The following is a 12,899-nucleotide window of genomic DNA, read 5'->3' on the forward strand; positions in this document are numbered from 1 at the left end:
TACTGCCTATGGCTTCGGATAAGGTCCTCACAGTTCTTCTCTCTGTCCCCCTTATATGATAGGACAATACCTGCATGACAGGTAACTCGAGCCTTTTTACAGGGACTCTATCACGCCCCGGGCTCTATGTGTTACTGTGTCTCAGGTGTGTGTGGCGGACAGGTAACTTGCAATTCAGCTGTCCTGCCAGTCTCTGATGTAAGTCGTAGAGTCCCTTACAACCTCGGTGGTCTGGCTACTGGTTATCTGCGCTTCAGAAGGAGGCAGCCTGATCTTAGCTGGTCTCCCCTGATGTTACTCTCCTGTGCTTTGCTCTCCTTCACACTCACTGAACAATGTTCAGCTTTCTGTATGTCTCTTTCCAGGAGCTGTAGTACTTCAGACTACACGGCCTCTTCAGACCTTCTGACCTCTATGTCGGTCTGCTCTCTTTGTCTGTAACTTTCTGAACTCTCTGACCCTTTCCCTCCAGATCAGAATGTATTTATACGGGAGTTCACCTTAAACTAGGCTTAGAGCTCCCCCTTCTGGCCTGGAGTGTGAACATGTTGTATGCATTGTGGTTACCTGATAAAAGATATCCTTCATCGCTTCCAAACGTAACATCACTCTCCCCGTGAGGAAAGCAATGCTACTGTGACGACCAGGACCTTGGGGCGCCACATCTGTGCAGTGGCCACAATGTAAACATGCTCTTACACTTTGCACATACAGCAGCTTATAGTGCGGCTCATTTATTTGGTTTTGAAGTAATTTCTTGTATTTTGTACAAACAGATGTCGTGGCTCCCCTTTCAGAGCTAACTATTCCATCTGCATAGCTTCCCATGGGCGGGTGTCTAAGTTTGGGCCCTGTCCTGCTCTGCCCTTATTCACATTGACATTGTTTGACACATGGTGAGGTTTTAATACTAGCCACACCTTGGGTACGCCTTGTCGCGGTGGGATGGCTTTTTATGCTTTTTTGACCAAACAGCATTAACTAAATATCTTACGTTATTTACATGTGCTATTACTATTTACTTATTTACTTGCTGTAGGGTATACTGTATGCTCATTTTTGTTTTTTGTTTTTCTTGGGTTATGTCTATATTTAGTTAATAACTGAGACAAATTGTAAAATGCAGAGAGATTAAAAACATTAAAAAAAAAAAAAATGCCAGCGTCTCTAAGGTCTTATTGTTGAAGGGTTAAACCATCTCAATGATCTAATTCTCTTTCTTTGCACTTTACGATTACTCATTGATCGCAGCAGGGAATCCTCGCTATTTCTGCATGTGTAAATCCCGTATATTCATGGTAAACACGCTGATGAGGGGTTACAGAGTGTAAACAGCCAGGGGTAATACATGCACTTTAATGACTAGAATGCATGTCTGCAACTAATTTTCCCTGGCAATGCTACTACCCCCGGGGACGCATTCAACAGTCATGTAGGCAGGCAACACGCCAACTCCATGTGTAGGGAAGCCATTTCCAACTAAAGGTTCTGTACGGGGGTTACACTCCGAAATGTCAAAGTGATTATAATAGTTCAAACACAACGCGACGTATGAACACGAGTAAGTAACGATATGTGGGAAGAATTTTTCTACTTCTGGGGAAGACAGAAGTTCAGGTTGGCTTGTGTAAAGCTAGTGGTAGCATAAATAATTAATATTAAAGGAGATATCTAGGATTTTTTTTTTCTTATGGGGCTTAGAACTTACCGCAATAACATTTCTTCCCTGCAATTATCTCTATCGGCTCAGGACCTCCTTTGACCTCACATCCACAAAGCAGTTCCTTGAAGGAAGGAGGAATCGGCTGTTAATCAACATGACATCAACAGTGACGCCTCATCGACAGAGCAGAGCGGAAGGGAAGGAACTGTTCTGTCGATGTGATCATGTAGGAGAATCGCTCGCCAGATCATTCGGTCCGTGTTCACTCTGAGATCGTCGCATGGCAGAAAAGGTAGATAATTAGCAACTACCTGCCATTTAGTTATTAGCCCAATAGGAAAAAAAAAATTAAAGTCCCGTAGCCCCTTTAATATACAAACTGCATTTATTAGTAAATAGTTATTTGAGATCTGATGAGGCTGGTGTACTTACATTGAAATTCACATTCAAAATGGTTGACGACATTTGTAGGTGACAATTGAGGCTACGTTCACATTTGCGTTGTGCGCCGCAGCGTCGGCGCCGCAGCGCACAACGCAAACAAAAACGCAGCAAAACGCATGCACAACGCTGCGTTTTGCGCCGCATGCGTCGTTTTTTTCATTGAATTTGGACGCAGCAAAAATGCAACTTGCTGCGTCCTCTGCGCCCCGACGCGGGCGCCGCAGCGACGCATGCGGCGCAAAACGCAAGTGCGCCGCATGTCCATGCGCCCCCATGTTAAATATAGGGGCGCATGACGCATGCGGCGCCGCTGCGGCGCCCGACGCTGCGGCGCTGGCCGCAAATGTGAACGTAGCCTAAGTCTTATACCTGACCCTCAAAAAAATGCCCCTAATCCTCCCAGCAATGCTCCTGATCCACCCAGGAACAACTTCCTTTGGATGGAGTATTTATCACGAGCAATATGGCTCAGGTATCCAGAGAAAATTGGGAAAGATGGCAACTATATATTCTTAATTGAAAGTTCACACTCCACCTCTGTCCACCTAACCTGAGTAACACCTCCTCAGTGTCCTCCTCCCTGCTGCTGCTGCTGCTACTGAATATTTACCCACATAACCTGATGGACAGCTTGCAGCTTGGTCTCCTTTTAAAGTATTAAGTTTTTCAAATGCACATGGCTGAAATCTTACAGTGTCTGGTACATGATACATGCTGCCCTTGGATGAGGCTGCATGTTTTAGCTGTCAGGTTCCCTTTAATCTCCATCCACCTACCTGACAGTCAACTCCTCAGTGTCTTCCTCCCTGTTGGTGCTGCATCTCTGACCACTTAGCCTGATTGACAACTCCTCAGTGTCCTCCTCCCTGCTGCTGAATCTCCTCTTACTTAGCCTGATTGACAACTCCTCAGAGTTCCTCCTCCCTGCTGCTGCTGAATCTCTGACCACTTAGCCTAATTGACAACTCCTCAGTGTCCCTCCTCCCTGCTGCTGAATCTCTGACCACTTAGTCTGATTGATAATTCCTCAGTGTCATTCCTCCCTGGTGCTGCTGAATCTCTGACCACTTAGCCTGATTGACAACTCCTCAGTGCCCCTCCTCCATGCTGCTGCATCTCTGACCACTTAGTCTGATTGACAATTCCTCAGTGTTTCTCCTCCCTGCTGCTGAATCTCCTCTTACTTAGCCTGATTGACAACTCCTCAGAATTCTTCCTCCCTGCTGCTGCTGAATCTCTGGCCACTTAGCCTGATTTACATCTCCTCAGTGTCCCTCCTCCCTGCTGCTGCTGAATCTCTGACCACTTAGTCTGATTGACAACTGCTCAGTGTCCCTCCTCACTGCTGCTGCATCTCTGACCACTTAGTCTGATTGACAATTCCTCAGTGTCCCTCCTCCCTGCTGCTGCTAAATCTCCTCTCACTTAGCCTGATTGATAACTCCTCAATGTCCTCCTCCCTGCTGCTGCTGAATCTCTGGCCACTTAGCCTGATTTACATCTCCTCAGTGTCCCTCCTCCCTGCTGCTGCTGAATCTCTGACCACTTAGCCTGATTGACAACTCCTCAGTGTCCCTCCTCCCTGCTGCTACTGAATCTCTGACCACTTAGCCTGATTGACAACTCCTCAGTGTCCCTCCTCCCTGCTGCTGAATCTCTGACCACTTAGTCTGATTGACAACTCCTCAGTGTCCCTCCTCACTGCTGCTGCATCTCTGACCACTTAGTCTGATTGACAATTCCTCAGTGTCCCTCCTCCCTGCTGCTGCTAAATCTCCTCTCACTTAGCCTGATTGATAACTCCTCAATGTCCTCCTCCCTGCTGCTGCTGAATTTCTGACCACTTAGCCTAATTGACAACTCCTCAATGTCCCTCCTCTCTCCTGCTGCTGAAATCTCATAGTGCAAAGGTTGAAATTTGTGCTGAAAATTAATCCCTTCACGATCTTAGACGTATCTATACGTCCTGGTTGGGAAGGATATTTGTAAATAAATTGTGATTTTGAAATTTGAAAATATGTCAATGTCAATTACCAGTGTAGATTCTCACTGCAGATTTCACCCTTTAGGGTATGTGCACACGTAGGTGGGATGTCTGCGGATTTTTCCGCACCTGTTTTTGGAAATCCGCAGGTAAACTGCACTGCGGATTACCTGCGGATTTACTGCGGAATTACCGCGGATTTTTGTGCGGATTCCACCTGCGGTTTTACACCTGCGGATTCCTATTATGGAGCAGGGTTTCCGCCGTGGGTATGTGCACACGCTACGGATTTTGCTGCGGATATGCAGCGGTTTTGACGCTGCGTATCTGCAGCTGTTTTCCATGAGCTTACAGTACCATGTAAACCTATGGAAAACAAAATCCGCAGTGCACATGCTGCGGAAACAAACGCGCGGAAACGCAGCGGTTTACATTCCGCAGCATGTCAATTCTTTGTGCGGATTCCGCTGCGGTTTACACCTGCTCCATAATAGGAATCCGCAGGAGTAAAACCGCAGGTGGAATCCGCACAAAAACTGCAGTAAATCCGCGGTAATTCCCAGTGCGGTTTACCTGCGGATTTACAAAAACAGGTGCGGAAAAATCCGCAGACATCCCACCTACGTGTGCACATACCCAAAATGTAAGAGAGGGGGTTAAATCTGTGTTGAATTTATATCATAAACTGTAGTAAAATCTGTTTGCACCGGAATTTGTATTTATTTCTGAACTGCACTTGATATTTTTATTGTGTCCATATTTATATAATTCAGGAAAAAACAAGTATTTATATTGTTTATTTGTATTTTTTTCAGAAGCGCTTGACAACTTTAATGTGTATTTCTTCCTTTTGTGTAGAGCTGTCACGCCGGGTTGCAGGATGGAAGTCAGCCAGAGAAGAAATGTCTTCTCCTTCAACTCGGTGGGCGCATTTGTGAAAAGCACTTGACTTCAGGATGATCGAGCGTCTATACAGCTGCTCCTAGCAGATCGCCCGGTGAGACAGAAATCATTTTTGTTGATGTTCCAATGAGTTTGTATGAAATTTCATCCTTCCTGTTGATTTTTCTTTTATGTATGTTTTTCTTTCATTTTTTCTGTCACGCTATCAGGGCACTTGTATACAATATTTTGTGTTTTTTTGTTGTCTTTTTACATGGGTTTTGAATTTTTTTTTTTTTTTTATGTCTTTTTGCTGTATTTTAAGTGCAACATTAAAAAAAAAATGTTTAATTATTCTACCAATATGTTGTCAATTAATATATCCGTTTTATTTTATGTTTGTTTTGTGTTTTAAAATATTTAATCCCCGCTTAAACATTTTTATTTGTTTACTATTTATTTGCTTTTTATTTATTAGATGTTATAATTAATTATTGCAATGTTTAGGTAATTGATCAGCTTCTCTCTACAAATAAAAATATGACAGGTAAATAAAATGAATTGTTGGTAGCAACAACATATTAAACTTTTACAAGCCTCAATAATATAAGCTTAAAATTAACCTAGATTGTAAATCCTTGAGAAATCGTAGGGGTGGTCCTCAAAGCCAATAATTCTGGAGGTCAATCTCATCAGGCACTAGTTAACTTGACCTTGTTTTTCTCGGTATGACCACCCCACACAGGACCCTTGGCCTAATGTATGGGAGTCCCCATGCAACCAGATCTACCAGAAAAAATCGGCAATGCAAGTTTATGGGTCCGTGGAAAAAAATCGGACTGCACTCGGATGTCATCAGAGTGTGGTCCGATTTTTACGGACTGTCAGACCACACTCTGATCAGAGCCTGGTCCTGTTTTTCTCGCACGTGAAAAAATCGGACCATCGAATGAGGCCATGCTATCGGGAGCAAACGGGCACTTTTTACTCATTCCCAATAGTCTTTTTTCTATGGCTTGGTTACACATGATAATGCAGGCAAACTCTTTAGCAATTCAACTGCGCCACCTACTGGCTGCTTGCTACAGGATATATCGGACAGGTGAGCTGTCACCTGAAATAATGCCCTCTGTAACTGACCCTGAACTCTGAGAAAAAACGTCTGAGGAACTATATTTTCTCTGCATGAGATCACGCTTTCTGCATGCTCACAAGCACTCTATGTGGCGTGCTATATAATCTGAGAGCTTCATGGTGTAGGGACAGAAACCCTGATTCCAGCGATGTGTCACTTACTGGACTGCTTGCTGTCATTTTAATAAAATCACAGTTTTCTCTGCTGCAGATAGAGGAGCCCTGTATAATCCCGCCCACACCACTGATTGGACACTTTCTGTGTACTAATCAGTGCTGCTAATCAGTGAGAATGAGATACCTAGTCCTGTAGTGATAATCTCCTGCTGATAAGATGCTGATTGTATTGATACAGCCCAGTAAGTGAACCATTGTTGGAATCAGGGTCCCTACATTATGCTGCTTTCAGATTACATAACAAAAACCTGCTGAAATATTCCCTTTAACCCCTCCACATCCTTAGATATACCCAGTACATTATGGTTGGGAAGTGCTTCCAAACATTGAACTTAGGCCTGTCCCACACGTCCAGATAATTCCGGTACCGGAAAAAATCGGTACCGGAGTTATCCGTGTCCGTGTGCCCGTGAGCTCATGTAGGCCATACGTGCGGCACACGTGTGCCGCCCGTGTGCCGAGTGGGTAGCACATGGAGCGTGTGGTACCCATGCGTGTGGTACACTGCATCGTGCTGAAGCCGCGATTCATATCTTCTGTGCAGCAGCGTTTGCTGCATAGAAGATATGAATAATAGTGTTTAAAATAAAGATCTATCTGTCCGCCGCCCTCCCACCCCCTGTGCGCCCCCCGCTGTTCTGAAAATACTCACCCGCCTCCCTCGGCTGTCGCTCCTTCCTGTCCTGGCCCCATCTTCTCCTGTATGCGGTCACATGGGGCCGCTCATTTACAGTCATGAATAGGCGGCTCCACCCCTATGGGAGGTGGAGCCACATATTCATGACTCTAATCTGCGGCCCCACGTGACCGCATACAGTAGAAGGGGCGGCCAGACCAGGAAGCAGCGACAGCCAACGAGGGAAGCGGGTGAGTATTTTCAGAACAGCGGGGGGGCGCACAGGGGGTGGGGGGGCGGCGGACAGATAGATCTTTATTTTAAACACTATTATTCATATCTTCTATGCAGCAAACGCTGCTGCACAGAAGATATGAATCGCGGCTTCAGCACCATGTGGGGGGGACAGCGCTTACTGTAGCGCTGTCTCCTGCACGCCACATGGACTGCACACGGAGAACGTCCGTGTGAGGTCCGTGTTTTACACGGACCCATTGACTTTAATGGGTCCGTGTAATACGTGCGCTCCCACGAACACTGACATGTCTCCGTGTTTGGCACACGGAGACACGGTCCGCAAAAAAATCAATGACATCTGCACAGATGCATTGATTTTTATGGGTCTACGTGTGTCAGTGGCTCCGGTACGTGAGGAAACTGTCACCTCACGTACCGGAGCCACTGACGTGTGAAACCGGCCTTACTAGGTATGTCCTGGCAATTTTCCCTGCACAGGAGCTGGGATGTGTGATCGCCACCGGCTGATCACCTGACACCCGGCAGTCACTGCCAGGATCGCTGCCCCCATCATACATGGCAGTTTAACCCTCTTAATGCTGTGATTGATATTGATGGTCTAAGGAGCTTGTGTGAAGGCAGAATTGACAGTATAATTGCATTACAATGTATTATAACAGTGATCAGACTGCAAAAGTGAAAAGAACTAAGTATAAAAGTAAAATAAAGTACAAATACAATTTTTAAAATATTTTAAAAAAAACCAAAATCACAAAATAATAATAAAAAAGAAAATATAGTATACCCATTTTTTTATTTTTATGTAAAAGAAGTAAAATAAATAAATAAATAAACAAAAAAGGTACACATATTTGGTATCGCCATGTACGGAACATGAAACTGTCATGCTAGCTAACCCCTTTAGTGAACACAGTAAAAACAATTTAAAAAACAATAGGGCAAAAAACAATGCTTTATCAACATACAGCCGAAAAAAAAGACAAATGTAAACATAAATGTTGCCTCTGAAAACATAATATTGTCCTACAAAAAAACAAGCCACCATACAGCTCCATCAGTGGTGTACTCAGGAGAAATTGCACAAAAAAATTTTTAGGATAATTTTCTCCAATTACCCTTGTGATAATAAAAAGATTGGGGCTAAAGTCAAATTTTTGTGAGAAAAAATATAATGTTAATTTTTTCCTTTCAGATTCCATTAATTCCTGTGAAGCACCCGAAGGGTTAATAAACTTCTTGAATGTAGTTTTGATGACTTTGAGAAGTGCAGCTTTTAAAATGGTGTCAATGTTGGGTATTTTCTGTCATATAGGCCTCTCAAAGTCACTTCAAATTTGATGTGGTCCCTAAAAAATTGTTTTGTAAATTTTGGTGGAAAAATGAGAAATTGATGATCAATTTTTTTAACCTTCCTAATTTCCTAACAAAAAAAAAATTATGATGATGGAGATGTAAAGTAGACATATGTGAAATGTTATTTATTAACTATTTTGTGTGACATATCTCTGTGATTTAAGGGCATAAAAATTAAAAGTTTGAAAATTGCCAAATTTGTCAAATTTTCGCCAAATTTCCAATACTTTCTTAAATAAATACAAATGAAATCGAACAAATTTTACCACTATCATGAAGGACAATATGTCACGAGAAAACAATATCAGAATCAGTGGGATCCATTGAAGTGTTCGAGGGTTATGACCTCATAAATTGACACTGGTCAGAATTATAAAAATTGTCCTGGTCATTAGAGAGAACCTGTCATCAGGTTTGTCCAATATGAGTTACGGCCACTGCCTTTCAGGGTTTATATACAGCATTCTATAATGCTTTATATCTGCCCCCGCTCCCACCTGTAAGAGAAGAAAAATAACTTTTATTATACTCTCCTGCGGGTGGTCTGGTCCAATGGGTGTCACTCTTCTTGGTTCGGCGCCTCCCATCTTCATGCGATGCCATCCTCCTTCTTGGTTCTGGTGGATGACGCGTCCCTATGTCATCCACACAGGCTCCCCGGCACCGCTCTTCTGTGCAGGCGTACTTATCTGAAAAGTGTTGCATTGTGCGGGTGCCGGGTCAGAGAGGTCAGAGAGGCCCAGCACCCACGCACTGTCCTATATGTAGGACAATACCCGCATGGCAGGCAACTCGAGCCTTTTTACAGGTGTCTCTATTTGTGGCGACTCCGGGCTCTATATGCTGCTGTGCCTTCGGGTGTAATGGTGGACAGACGACTTGAAATCTCCTGCCTGCCGGTTTCTGCTGTGGGGCATACAGTTACCCCCACAACCTCGGAATTCCGGCCCCCAGTCTCTTGCGCTGATTCTGGAGTGAGCACTCTCGCAGCTCTGCTCCCAGTATCTTTCCTCTCCTTTGCCTCTTTCCCCCTCACAGTCTCTCAAACAGACTGCTCTGTCAGGAGCTGCAGAACCTCATGTCTGTACGGCTCCAGCTCTTCTCTAGACTCTCTCTCTTCTCCTCACTGACTGACTCACTAACTCCTCCAGCCAGAATATATATAGGGAAGCCACCCACAAACTGGATCAGAGCTCCCCCTTCTGGCCTGGAGTCAGAACAGTGTTGTATGTACATGTTGACTGTAAGGCTGTGTGCACACGTTGCTGATTTTTCATGTTTTGTTGCTATAAAAACGCTATAAAACTGCAAAAAAAAGCATACATTATGCATTCCATCATTTAGAATGAATTCCGCAATTTTTGTGCACATGATGCGTTTTTTTCCGCAAAAAAAACGCATCGCGGTAAAAAACCCAGCATGTTCATTAATTTTCCAGATTTTTTGTGGATTTCCCACTATATAATGCATTGGGAAATGTCCAGAAAAATACGCAAAAAAAATGCACCAAAAACGCGCAAAAAACGCATGCCGATTTCTTGCAGATTTTTTGCAGAAAATTTCCGCTTTTTCTGAGGAAATTTCTGCAAGAAATCCTGAATGTGTGCACATAGCCTTAAAGGGATCCTTCCTCACTTCCAGGCATGGCATCACCCTCCCCATGAGGAAAGCCATACCACTGCAACAATCAGTTTCCTGGGGTGTCACACTCCACCCCCTGTTAAATCTAGTTCTTCCGGACTGGGAAAAAACATAAACAATAAATGGATTACAGACATGCAAACATTTTATGGAGTGCATTCCAACAGGTTAAATAACTTTTCTTCCCTTTATAAGAGGTTACTTGGTTTGAACGTTACATAAAACTATACTACTGTACATAGTAGAAAATAGCTTTACCAGAAATAGTATATATTAAACATGATTTCCCTTACTGGTAAACTTTCTCTAGCAAAGTGCAACAAAGTCAACATTCTCTGGAACTGAGGTAGTGCAGACATTTAAAGGTGCAAACAGCATGCAAGTATCTCAACATCACATTAATAACATTCTTAGTCAACAAGTGGTGAGATCCCATACTGGGATGTTCTCTTCACCAACAACAGCAGCATGGGGGACCCTTCCCAAATCCCCAAAGTAGGTCTTGGGAGTGCTGCAAGGCATCACTGATCTCCTCTCTGGACCACCACGCCAAACGGGTTTTTCTTCTTGGTCATCTTAAAGGCAAATGACTTTTAGTGTAAACAACAACAGTGACTTCATTGGTTACTTGTAAACCAGTAGGAAGCACCTTAAGGCCATGTTCACACTTTGCGGGTGACCTCTGCGGGTTCTCCCGCAGCGGATTTGATAAATCTGCAGGGCAAAACCGCTGCGGTTATCCCTGCAGATTTATCGCGGTTTGTTCCGCGGTTTCCGCTGCGGGTTTCCGCCTATACTATTGAAGCTGCATATGCAGCAATATGCAGCATCAATAGTAATGTTAAAAATAATAAAAATCGGTTATACTCACCCTCTGATGTCCGGATCTCCTTGGCGCTGCACCCGGCGGTCCAGTTCCAAAGATGATGCGCGAGAAGGACCTTCGTGACGTCACGGTCATGTGACTGCAATGTCACGGTCATGTGACCGCGACGTCACCGCAGGTCCTGTTCGCACAGCAACTCTGACCGGCCGGCCGCGTGCAGCGCTGAGAGGTGAGTATAACATGATTTTTTATTTTTATTCTTTTTTTTACCCCAAATATGGTTCCCAGGGCCTGGAGGAGAGTCTCCTCTCCTCCACCCCGGGTACCACCCGCACATTATCCGCTTACTTCCCGCATCGTGGGCACAGCCCCATGCGGGAAGTAAGCGGTTCAATTCATTCCTATGGGTGCAGAATCGCAGCAGCAGCGATTCTGCACCAAGAAGTGACATGCTGCGGGTTTTAAACCGCTGCGTTTCTGCGCGGTTTTTCCCGCAGCATGTGCACAGCGGTTTGCGGTTTCCATAGGGTTTACATGTAAATGGAAACGCTATGGAAACTGCTGCGGACCCGCAGCATCAAAATCGCCGCGGTTCCGCGGTAAAAACCGCAAAGTGTGAATATGGCCTAAGAAGTGCTAACTATTTGCAATGGAAAGTTTCTTGATCATTCACCATCCATAATCAGAATGTCTTTTCAAACAGATTAACTTTCTTTAAACAGGAACCTTGCCAGGTTAATTCAACTATTTACAGTCACATACTTCTCCTTGCTGCTTACATTTGCTGTTTCCAGGGCTGTACCTGGTGCTGGCTACTTCCTGACCTAGGAAGTTCATGGGCTAGTGTTTCTCCTGGTAACACAAAAAGGTCATGGCCTATGAAATTGTGCACTGTCAAATCATGTCCTCCTACAGGGGTCTGTTTGGCCTGGGTACATACGGCAACTGGTGCTGTAGCCATTGCAGTCTCGGTAGTAGTCAGTGTGCACACTGTTGTCTTAGTGTAGGCTTTGGGGGTTAGTGCTGTAGTTAAAGGGACAGCTGCGACCGCTTTGGCACTAGATAGAATTGTTACTGCTGGTGGCTTAGGCCTAGTAGCCTCTGAATCAGGAGCAGGGTCTTTGCACTTCCTGACATTCAAGGCGCACCATCCCTTGTTGCCAAAATGCTGGGTGTAGGTTACACTGTCCTCTGGGTACAAGTCCCTATCCGGTTGTCCTTCCATGAGGTAAGATTCTACATCCCTTCTATTGACGAACACCTCTGATAACAGGTCCGGCTCCATTATGAACCGCCAGCCTCCTTTAAATCTGAAAGCAACTACAGCGCCCTGCTTCAGCGGACCCCGGTTTACGTGTCTGTCCCTGAGTCTGAGCCGTGGCTTGCAGATCACTTCTATCGAATGCCTTACGCCTGGCCTGGCGTTCTTTATCTTCTGCCTCCCATTTAAGGGCTATCTGCTGCTGGTATCCCCCCCAGCTCAGGACTTTCACTCTCATCCTCTTTTTGTCCTGCCCCCTGGAACCCGAGTAAGTCTGTTCCAGGGTAAACCCAGCGGTATACTGTTCTCTCTGCATACGCTTCCCCCGGTGGATTGGTGGGTGGAAGCGGAGCCCCCAGGCGACCCTCTATGCCCGAGGACTTGTCCCAGTACCAAAGGGTCTGAACCCGGCCGGGTTCACAGCGTGGCGGGGCAGCTAACGGACCCACTAGGAGTTCCTCAACTACCGGGGCAAGGTCAGTGACTGTACCTGCTTGTGGCGGTTTCCCGGTGTCGATCGTCTCCTCCGCTGGAATCAGGGGCCGCAGAATAGACACTGCTCCACCAACTTCACCTTCAAAGCCGCTTTCCATTTGGACAAAGTGGTTAACTGCATCCGCAGGAGTTGGTTGCTGAGCTCCATCTCCCAGGAACTCCGGA

The sequence above is a fragment of the Ranitomeya variabilis genome, chromosome 1 (genome assembly GCF_051348905.1).
Source record: "Ranitomeya variabilis isolate aRanVar5 chromosome 1, aRanVar5.hap1, whole genome shotgun sequence".
Classification (NCBI taxonomy): domain Eukaryota; kingdom Metazoa; phylum Chordata; class Amphibia; order Anura; family Dendrobatidae; genus Ranitomeya; species Ranitomeya variabilis.